We start from the raw sequence: 9,530 nt of genomic DNA, 5'->3' as shown, positions 1-9,530 counted from the left end.
TAACTTAAATTCCAAGAAGTGTGCAAATTTTGAATCAGAATCGACGGTTCAATCTTTAGATATTTAATTTTCAAATCTATGATTAGGGTTTGGTTTGGATTAGGGTTTGATTAGGATTTAGGATTAGGGTTTGGTTAGGATTTGGTTTAGGATTTAGGATTAGGGTTTGGTTAGGATTTGGCTTAGGATTTAGGATTTAGAGTTTGGTTTAGGATTTGATTTAGGGATTAGGATTTGGATTAGGATTTGGATTAGGATTCGGATTAGAATTCAGGGTTTGGTTTAGGATTTGATTAAGATTTGATTAAGATTTGATTTAGGGTTTAGAATTTAGGATTTGGTTTAGGATTTGATTAGGATTTAGGATTTATTTAGGATTTGATTAAAGTTAGATTAGGATTAGGGGTTGGTTAGAATTTAAGATTTTATTAGATTTTTGTTAGGATTTGACTAAGTTTTCTTTAATATTCTTTAATATTTCTTTAGGATTTTCTTGTGTTTCTTTTATAACTTCAATAAAATTTAATTGAGCTTGCTTAATGTTTGATTATGATTGTTAACGTTTAATTGTAAATTCTTTATAATCCTATTGGATTGTTAGGACTTTTTGTTACAATTTTCTTTTACCTTCTACAGCCAGGTGTTCAGTGCATTCTCAAGCAAGACTTCATGTAATACGACATCGGAATCTATGAAGATCCATCTTGTATTTTACATGTTTCTTTTTGAATTATATAAGATTGTGAATATCTCAAATAGAAGATAAATACTACCTCTTTTTATAAAGGTAGATAATAATCAAGGTTTCGAGATGAAAGAAGTCTTAGATTCTAAGCAGTACCAAAATAGATTGAAATATCTTATTCATTAGTATAGATATGATATTAATGAATACAGATGGGAGCCAAAAAAAAACTTGTAAATACAACAAAGCAGGTTGAAGCTTTTCATTGACAACATCCAATATAGCTAAGATGAAAAAAAAAATCCATAAAAGATGATGACCACTCTTCATAGAACTTGTCTCTAAAAAAAGAGATAGTGTCACAAGCATATAGATATAATTCCATAATTACCTATATGATTATATAGAAGTAGATAAATATAAATTAATTTCATAATATCTTCTAAAAAAACTTTCTAGAAGCTTAATAAATATGGTTTTGACTTTACCTATATTTGTAGTTGATTGGTAGGTTAGAAATTTGGTCAACAAATTAAGCATGTGTTATACATATTGGCAGCTTATAGAATAAGCTAACTATGTGGCACACATATAGCAAACTTATCTTGTAAGTTAAAACATGTGTCTAGCAAAGTCAATACATATTGGAGATCCTATAGAATATAATATTATGGACATATTATCATGGAAACCATTAGAAGTATAATTAGGAGTATAGTTAATCAAGTAGAAAGTCATAAGTCTACTACAAATAAACTCATATTTGTAGGTGTAAAAACATTCTAGCTTACTATAAAAGAAAGATTATCTTGTGTCATATATGTTGCACTTGTTTCTAATGGTGGAAAGACTTTAAGTGGCATTTTAAGCCAATATCAAGATTTTCAAGATGTATTTGAGAAGAAGAATATAGATATTCTTTCAAAATATTGTCTCTATGACTATTTCATTGACTTCTATAAAGGAGCTCAACTATCGTTTCAAACAATCTATAGTTAATTACAAAATGAATTTATTGAATTGAAAGAGTATATTGAAGAAAATCTAGCCAAGAATTTCATATACTATTTCAAATCTCTAATAAGAGCTTTCATTTTATTTGTGAAGAAAAAAGATGGATCATTATGGATATCTATCAATTATTGAGGACTCAATATAATCACCATTAAGAACAAATATCTACTATTTTTGATATTTAAACTTCTTGATCAATTGAATCAAGGTAAGATCTATATAAAAATAGATCTTTAAAGAACATACAATCTAGTATGCATTAAAGAAAGAAATGAATAGAAGACTACGTTTTAAATTAGATATAGACATTTTGAATACAACATCTTATCTTTTGGACCTAAAACTACACGAGTAACTTTTCAACATCTAATAAATGATGGTTTTTAAGAGTTTTTAGATGACTATATTATTTGTTACTAGACAATATCATAATCTATTCTAAGAATATAAAATAACATGAATTTTATATTTTTTATATATTATAAAAATTAAAAGATGTAGAATTTTATGCCATAATAGAAAAGTATATATTTCACACTAATCAAGTTGACTTCTTAAGATACATCATTTCAAATGATAGACTTATGATGGATTCTAAGAAAGTTCAAACTATTATTGATTGAAAGATCTCAAAAATAATAAGGGATGTCCAATGTTTTTTTGGAATTTTTCAATTATTATTGGATCTCCATTAAAGACTTTTTTCAAGTTGTAGCTCCACTTATAGATTTGATTTGTAAAGACAAATTTCAATGGAATCAAAAGTGGCATCAAAATAACTTGAAATATCTTGTTCATTGGCATGGATATAATATTAATGAATACACATGAGTGCTAGCAAAGAAACTTGCAAATGCTATAAAAAAGGTCAAAGCTTTTCATCAATGACATCTATAAAAATCTAGATAAAAAATAACAAATCTTTGATATAAAAAAAAAATAAATCAAGAAAAGATAATATTCTATCTTCTCTCTTTGTTTGCAGCTTTTGTATATATTGTGGCACTAAAGAGATGACAAACCAACAATCAATGGATTCAATTCAAAAACTATCATTTGCTAACTTGTTAGATGACATATTGTAATTGTCTCAATCTTTAAGATGACGTAATTGAAATGAAGATCTTCAAAAATGACATATCTTTTGTTGAATAGAGAGCAAGATATAATATATTTGGTATCATAACCTTGGAAGAGACTCTCAATATTTGGTGATTTTATTAGAGGTAGGAACAATTCCTAATGATGTTTCATATGTTTTATTTGAAGGAATTTATAAAGGCTTCAACAACGAATAAATAACATGGTGGTCTTTCTATTTAAGTACAAAAGATTATTGATGGCTCAGAGGACCTATCAACCATCTTCAAAGAGAATAATTATCAAAGTATGTTACAAACATAATTTGTGGCATCTTAGATTTTATCAATGTATAATGATTGCTCCTTGTGAACTCGTCATTAGAAGGAGAGATTATATTACAAACATATCTATTTATTCTAGTAATTATCTATATAATTAGATAGAAGTAGGTAAAAATAAATAAAAATATATTAATTTCATGATATCTTTTAAAAAAGCTTCCTAGAAGCTTCTTAGATATAATTTTAACTTTATGTGTATTTATAGTTAATTTTTAGATTAGAAACTTCGTCAACAACTTAAGCATGTATTATACATGTGGATAGCTTGTAGAACAAGCTAACTATGTGGTACATATATAGAAACTTGCCTAATAAGTTAAGACATGTGGCTTGTAAAGTCAATACATATTAGAAGTTCTAGAGAACATTGTCATATAGCTCCTAAATAGATAGTATATATAGAAGCAAGAGTGAAGCCTTCTTCACTCTTATCAATTTCTTTCTTGTTCTAGCCTAGATTTAAGAATCTTTAGTTTTCTTGTCTTTTGGCAATAGCCATTTTTGTTTCCTTTCAATATACATATTTTTTCATTTTTATTCTGTCATATTTCTATGAGAAATGTCTCACTTGGTTATCTGCTTTTATCGAGTTTGTATCCTTCATACATTACCATGTAGCTACTAATTAGATAGTATATATAGAGACAAGAGTGAAACCTTCTTCACTCTTATCAATGCCTTTTTAGTCTTTAGTCTTATTTCAAGACTTTTTAGTCTTCTTGTCTTTGGCAATAGCTATTCTGGTTTAATATTATATTATCTTTGAAGGATTTTATTGTCAAGGACAAAGACTCGATGAGGAAAAATATACAAAAAGGCTATCTCGATATAATAAGTCAAAATATAAACAAGTAGGTATATTAAAAGGAAACTGGAATGGCTATTGCCACAAGACATGAAACTTAAAGACTCTTGAACCTGGACTAGAAGCAAGAAAGGAGTTGACAAGAGTGAAGAAGCCTTCACTCTTGTCTCTATATATACTATCTAACTAGGGGCTACGTGGCGACGTTCTATAGGACCTCCAATATGTGTTGACTTTGTAGGACACATGCCTTGACTTACAAGGCAAGTTTTTCTACGTGTGGGCCACATAGTTAGCTTGATCTTCAAGCTAACAACATGTGTGGCACATGGCCAACTTGTTGACCACGTTTCTAATCCAAAAAGTCAATTAAAGACACCTATGAAGTCAAAGCAACATCTAGGAAGTTTCTAGGAAGCTTCTATATTAAATATTATAGAATTAACTTACTTTTATCTACTTTTACTTACTTCTACCTATTTCTATATGTAATTATTAGCTTACATGATTATGGTCGTGACATTACCCCCCCTTCTAGAGACAAGTTCCACGAGGAGCGGTCATCATATGTTGAGGAAATCTATGATGCGACGAATTGTATTCGCCACATACTCTGATCTCTATTCTCTTCGAAGATGATTGATAGGGCCTCTCAACCATCGGTAGTGTCCCATACCAGGGCGGGAAGACCACCTAGTTATTTGATCATTGTTGAGGCCTTCGTAACTTCCTTCGAATAGAATATTTAGAATACCATCAGGAGTTGTTCCTACCTCTAGCAAAATCACCAAACATCGAGAGTCCTTTCCCAAATCGTGATACCAAACGCGTTGTATCTCACCATCTGTTCGAGGAAGAACATGTTGTTCTTGAAGATCTTCATCTCGATTGCGTCGTCTTGAAGGTTGTGACAATCGTAATGTCTCGTCCGGCAGGTCAGCAAACGAAGGTTCTTGAGTTGAATCCGCTGGTTGTTGGCTCTCCATCTAATTAGCGTCACAAATGTAAAGAAGTTACAAACAAGGATAGGAAATTGAATGTTATCTTGTCTCAATCTTGTCTCTTTTATAAGAGAGATTTTCATCTTGGTTTCAATGGATGTCGTTGATGAAAAACTTTGACTTTAGCTGATGCATTTGCTAGATTCCTGGATGGCTCCCATGTGCGTTCACTAATATCATATCCGCGCTAATGAACAAGATATTCCAGCTTACTTCGGCGCCGCCTTGAGTCTAATATCTCTTCCACCTCAAATTCTTCATTATTATTTACTTCTATAGGAGGCGGTGGCATTTGTTTTCTTCCTTATATATCCACTGTCTTATATGGTTCAAGAAGAGACACGTGGAATACAGGATGGATCTTCATTGACTTCGGTAGATGTAACCGAAATGCAACAGGGTTGATCTGTTCAGAAACAGAAAAGGGGCCAAGCCTACGATAGTCCAACTTCTCACAAGGTCGAGTAGTCTTGATATTGCGACGAAGTAGCCATACCTTATCACCCACATTGAGTTGTGGTTGCTCCTTACAATATAGATCTGCATTTATCTTTTGTCGTTCTTGAGCTTCCTTCAATTGCGTCTTCATTATTGCATGTAACTCTGACAACCGATTTGCCATATCTTCTGCTGCAGGATTATCAACTTTTGAAAAATCAAAAGTATCAAGTCGTGGATGATAGCCATAATTGGCAAAGAAAGGTGTTTGTTGTGTGGAAGAATGTACCGTATTATTATAAGCAAACTCTGCCAATGGCAGAAGGGTTGTCCAATCATCTTGTTGGTAGTTGATAGTACACCTTAAATATTGCTCCAAGACTTGGTTTACGCACTCTGTTTGTCCATCAGTTTGAGGATGAAAAGCCGAAGATAGCTTTATGTCCACTTTTAAAATCTTGAAAAGGGTCCTCCAAAATCTTGACACAAATTGAGTTCCCCTATCCGATATGATATCTTTAGGTAATCCATGATAGCGATAGATATTATCAATGAAAAGCTTAGCTGTTTCTTCACTTGTGATAGATTTTGTACATGACACAAAATGTGCCATCTTGGTGAAACGATCTACTATCACAAATATAGAATCATAAGATCTTGAGCTTGGAAGATCTGTGATGAAATCCATAGAAACAGAAGACCATGGTTGTTCTGGTATAGGTAATGGCTGAAGAAGTCCGTAAGGTCGATGACGAGGAATTTTTGATCTTGAACAAATATCACATGATTGTACAAAGTCTTTGACTGACTTCCACATTTGTGGCCACCAAAAATCTCTTGATATGAGTTCCAAAGTCTTATTATATCCAAAGTGCCCTGCTGCTGGAAAGTCATGACGTGCTTGAAGAACACGTAAACGTGCTTCTCCTTCTGGAACATATAGGCGTCCTTCAAAATATAATAGATTATTCTTGAACTCGAACTTAGAAGGATCATGAGACTTGGAAGAATTATTCTCGATATCATAAACAAGAGGGTCTGAGGACATATTGGACTAGATTTGCTTGAGAAAAGTTGAATCAACAGTCAATGTTGATTTCATTGCTCGGAGATGAAATTACTTCGGTTTCAAGAGGACCGTTCTTTGTTGCTCAAAAGCTGCATCTCCTTCTTTTGGTGCAAAATAAGAACGTCTAGATAGGGCATCGGATAAATCTTGTTGTTTTCCTAGCCGATAAGTGATAATGAACTCGAATCTTGACAAAGACATACTCCAACGAGCTTGACGACGATTCAACACGCGTGCTGACATGAAATACTCGAGGTTCTTGTGATCTGTATATACAGTGACTGGACTAGAAGCGCCTTCTAGATAATGACGCCATTCTTGAAAGGAATCCACGATCGCAAGAAGTTCTTTATCGTGGATCTCATAATTGATCTCGGTTGCTGAGAATTTTCTTGAATGAAAAGCTATAGGATGAAGTTTGTCATCTGTTCCCATTTGTGATAAAACTGCACCCAAGACAAAATCTGATGCATCTGTTTCTATAAAAAATGCCTCGAAAAAGTCAACACGATATAAGACTGGTGTAGAGACAAACGATGTCTTCAAGGCTTCAAATGTTGCTTCCGCTTCTTGATTCCATTGAAATTTATCTTTACTAGTCAACGTGTAAGTGGAGCTACAACTCGTGAGAAATCTTTGATGAAGATCCGATAGTAATTGGCAAATCCCAAGAAACATTAGACATCTCTTACCGTCCTTGGAATCTTCCAATCCATGATTGTTTGGACTTTCTTAGAATCCATCATGAGACCATCATTTGAAATGATGTATCCTAAAAAGTCAACTTGAGTAGTGTGAAATACACACTTTTCCATCTTGGTGTATAATCCTGCATCTCTAAGTTTTTGTAATACTTGACGAACATGTATTTCATGTTCTTTGTCGTTCTTAGAATAGATCAGGATATCGTCTAGATAGCAGACGACAAAATTGTCTAAGAATTCACGAAATACATCATTCATGAGATGTTGAAAAGCAGCTGGTGCATTCGTGAGTCCAAAGGGCATGACATTATATTCGAAATGTCCATACCTGGTTCGAAACGCAGTCTTCCATTCATCTCCTTCTTTGATCTGTACTAGATTATATGCTCCTCTTAGATCTATTTTTGTATAGATCTTAGCTTGATTCAACTGGTCAAGGAGTCCTGATATCAAAGGTAATGGATACCTGTTCTTGATTGTGATCTTGTTGAGTCCTCGATAATCAACACACATTCGTAAAGATCCATCTTTTTTCTTTACGAATAGAATTGGAGCTCCTTCTAGTATTTTGAATGGCGTATGAAATTCTTCGCTAAATTCTCGTTAATATATGTCTTGAGTTCAACCATCTCATCTTGCGATAAACTGTAAATTGGTCCAAATGGTGGCTGAGTTCCTTCCTTGAGGTCGATTGAACAATCATATGGACGATGCTCAGGAAGAATATCTGCATTCTTTTTCTCAAAAACGTCTTGATACTCCTGATATTGACTTGGAATGCCACTTGAAGTCTTTACATTTTCAGAAATAGGTGCAGCATAAATAGCAAAAGTTGATCCTTCTTTTGCTGCGTATATAAATGCTTTTGCACCTATCAGTGCGGGTTTTACTATACTAGACTTATAATTTTTTACTTGGTTAGTAGAACTATTAATAACGCTCTGGGAAAAGTCAAGTTTACGTGAATTCCAATCTATTCGAGGGTTATATTTTTCTAGCCAGGATAAACCTAAAATAACTGGATTGGACGGGGATTTAATTATGTTAAAAGCTATGTAGCTATCATGACCGTCTATTGTTACTTTTATAGGATGAGTTTCATGAGTGACATCTCCAGAAGACAAGGGATGACCATCTATGACTTCTACATATACTGGTTTAGGTTTCTATACAAAGGGTATTTTATGACTTTTAACAAATTGTTCATCTAAAAAACATGCTGAGGCTCCCGAATCTAATAAAGCAGAGGCTTTGTAATTCTTAGGTCCTAAATATAAGTCTATTATAAAACAAGGAGAGGGTTCTGAGAAGCGGATAGGACCTTCATTAGGAATTGTACAAGGTTCCAGCTGCACGGTCCCTACTGTAGCTGGACGAATCCGTTTTCCGACATATTGTCTTCTTTGACCGTCGTACCCCTCATTTTATAGTTGCGTCGTTTCTTTGGATAATGTTGAGCAGTGTGCTTAGATTCTTCGCAATATAAACATAATCCTTCTTGACGACGACGAATCTTTTCTTGCTCAGTTAGAGGTTTAAAACGTACCGCGTCAATTTGCATGTCTTCTACTTCCGAATGTACGTTTGGCAAAGATGTTGATGTTGCCATTGAGTAATAACGTTGACGTTCCCGTGAATGATTCTCAGATCGAAATTCGAAAAGTCGATTATCACATTTTACCGCAAAATCGATTGCTTGACTCAAAGTTTGAGGATCAGGTAAGTTGAGCATCAATTTCTTTACTTCGTATTGCAATCTATAAAGAAATTGACTAATGAGTGCAGCATCATCCCACTTGATGTCAATTATAAGTTGTCGAAATTGTGAAGCATATACTGTTACTGAGCGATTTTCTTGTCGCAGAATTCGGATCTTATTTGTTGCAACACGAGTTGCATCGTGTTCACCATACATAGATCGAAACTCCGCCAAAAAAGCTTCCAAATTGTCCAATATTGGATTTCGTTGTTCAAGAAAAGACGAAAACCACGATAATGCAGAACCAGAAAGTAGAGTGCCAATAAACCTGACTTGTGATCCCGGAGTTGGATAGCTTTGCGGTTGAAGTTCAATTGCCAATTGTACTTGATTGATGAACCCTCAAAACTTAGATCTCGTACCATCAAATTTCTCGGGTAAGGCAATTCTTGGTTCTCTAGTGCTTACAGGGTGTTGTACAATTGGAGAAGGAACGTGATTTGTTGTAGATGTTGAAGCAGCTCCGATCATCTCTATATCCCCACTTTCTGCTATTCTTGTTCTTTCATGTGTTGGTGAATTGAGTTGATGCATCGCAAGCATTAACTCCCTCATTTGCTCTTGCATTTGTGCCATTGCACTCTTCATTTCAACAAGCTCTGCCATAATGACACTAAGAAAAATTTGTTTG

Source organism: Physcomitrium patens, chromosome 7, assembly GCF_059467195.1.
Source record: "Physcomitrium patens ecotype Gransden chromosome 7, ASM5946719v1, whole genome shotgun sequence".
In the NCBI taxonomy this organism is placed as follows: Eukaryota; Viridiplantae; Streptophyta; class Bryopsida; order Funariales; family Funariaceae; genus Physcomitrium; species Physcomitrium patens.
This window is presented reverse-complemented; position numbering follows the sequence as displayed.